Genomic DNA, 2,106 nt, shown 5'->3' on the forward strand with positions numbered 1-2,106 from the left:
GAGCTGGCCGGAGCGGGCGGGAGGCGGCTCCAGCCTGGAGCGAAGGCGGAAGATGGTGGCCAGAGCGAAGGCCCGGGTCCCGGGTGCTGGAGGGAAGCCGGTGCCAGCAGCCAGGGGAAGGAAGGCCTATTCTTGCACGAATCTTCATGCATCGGGCCTCTAGTAATAATAGTAATAATAATGACAACAATAACAAGAGTAAACATGTGGTGAGAGCGGACTGGTGGCCAGTGCCACGCTGTCATGGATATTATCTCATTGAGTCCTCCCAACAACCCCGTGGGCTGGGTACTATTACTGTTCTCCTGGGAAGGGTGCGGGAGCAGGAGAAGGAGCAGCCGGAGCAGTGGCCCAAGAGCTGCAGTGGCCTTGTCATCAGGCAGTGCCTGCCCCCATCCTGCCTGACCCAAGTCCCCCAGTGACTCTGGCTAAAACCACCTCAGAGGTTCTGCAGGTCTAGGATTATCCATTTACCTTCCAACTTTTCCTCATCAACTAAAAAGAGAGAAAGGACTGTGTCCAGAATCTGAAAGACTTCTGCAGTAGTCCGCGCCTATGCAGACGTCAGCTGAAATACGGACAAATCCAAGTCTAACCTCTCTAAAGCTCAGTCTCCTCATCTGTAAAATGGGGATGATAGTGATAAGAAAAGCCATGATCTATGGATTCCTTTTCATTTTAATTTTTATTGATCGATTTTTAGACAGAAAAAAAATGAAAGATAGAAACGTCGACTTGTTGTTCCACTTACTTCTGCATTCATTGTTTGATTCTTGCCCTGACTGGGGATCGAACCAGAAACCTCAAAATGGGGATGACAGTGATAAGAAAGGCCATGATCCACGGATTCCTTTTTATTTTAATTTTTACTGATCGATTTTTAGATAGAGAAAATGAAAGATAGAAACGTCGACTTGTTGTTCCGCTTATTTCTGCATTCATTGGTTGATTCTTGCCCTGACTGGGGATCGAACCAGAAACCTTGGCGTATCGCGTTGATGCTCTAACCACCGAGCTACCCAGCCAGGGCCCACGGCTGGGTCTTCATTCCAAGAGGCAGAGGCGGGTGGAGGAGGCCACCAAACCCAGTCAGTGGGGGCCCCACCTGCCCATCAACTCTGTTACCACACTCACCCTCATCCCTCCTCCTCCAGAAACCCCCATCCCACCGGCTCATCCCCCTCCCGCTAGACCACCGTCTGGGGCAGCAGCTCCATTGACACGCTGGGCTGATAACTGTGGGTTGTAGAAACTGCCGTGTGCACAGGCGGGTGTGTAGCAGTGTCCCTGGCCTCTCCCCACTGGAGGGTAAAAAGCACAGGGACCAGGGTAGCCTGGTGCGAACGCCCCTTCTGCCACCGAGAGCATGGCCCTTGGGGAGCGGCATAGCCTCTCTGAAGCTCAGTCTCCTCATCTGCAAAATGGGGATGATGGTGATAAGAAAGGACATGATCTGCGGGTTCCAGGAGACAAAGTCTGTGAGGCCAGCACCTGACACATGAGCTTCACCCAGGAAACGGTCACGGGCTGGGAGGGACCACTATGTCACCCGGAGACGATGAGCACAGCCATGGAAGCCGCCGGAGCTGGGTCTGCTGTCTCCATGGACTGGGAACAGCACAGGCTACACGTTGCATGATTCCACGTACAGGAACTGCTCAGAGCAGGCAGATCTATAGAGACAGAGAGGAAGGTAGGGGCTGCTTAGGGCTGGGGTGGGGGAGAAACGGGGTCACAGTTCCCTCCAGGGGGGGGACGGACCAAGATCTAGAGCTAGATGGTGCGATGGTTGCACACGATGTGAACGTGCAAATGCCACTGTTTGTATAGTTTAGGGCGGTATGTTTCATGTATGTATATTTTACCGCACATTTTTTAAATGTAAAAAAAAAATGAAAGAAAGGAAGGAAGAAGGGGGAGGGAGAAAGGAAAGAGGGAAAGAAGGAAGAATGGAAGGAGAAAGGGAGGTAAGGGAGGAGGGAGGGGAGGAGGGAAAAAGGGAAGAAGGAAGGAAGGTAGGAAGGATGTAAGGGAGGGAGGGAAGGATGGGATGGAGGGAGGAGGGAAGAAGGAAAGAAGGTAGGAATGGAGGAAGGATGGGAGGGA

At 52.3% G+C, this 2,106-nt stretch overlaps 1 protein-coding gene across 1 annotated transcript in view; it reads left to right on the plus strand.

Moving 5' to 3' along the window:
* Nucleotides 1–2,106, plus strand: part of PAX7 (paired box 7) — a 143,531-nt gene that overhangs the window by 26,570 nt on the left and 114,855 nt on the right. The window lies entirely within an intron of this gene.

This window comes from Myotis brandtii, unplaced genomic scaffold (genome assembly GCF_000412655.1).
Source record: "Myotis brandtii unplaced genomic scaffold, ASM41265v1 scaffold754, whole genome shotgun sequence".
NCBI lineage: Eukaryota > Metazoa > Chordata > Mammalia > Chiroptera > Vespertilionidae > Myotis > Myotis brandtii.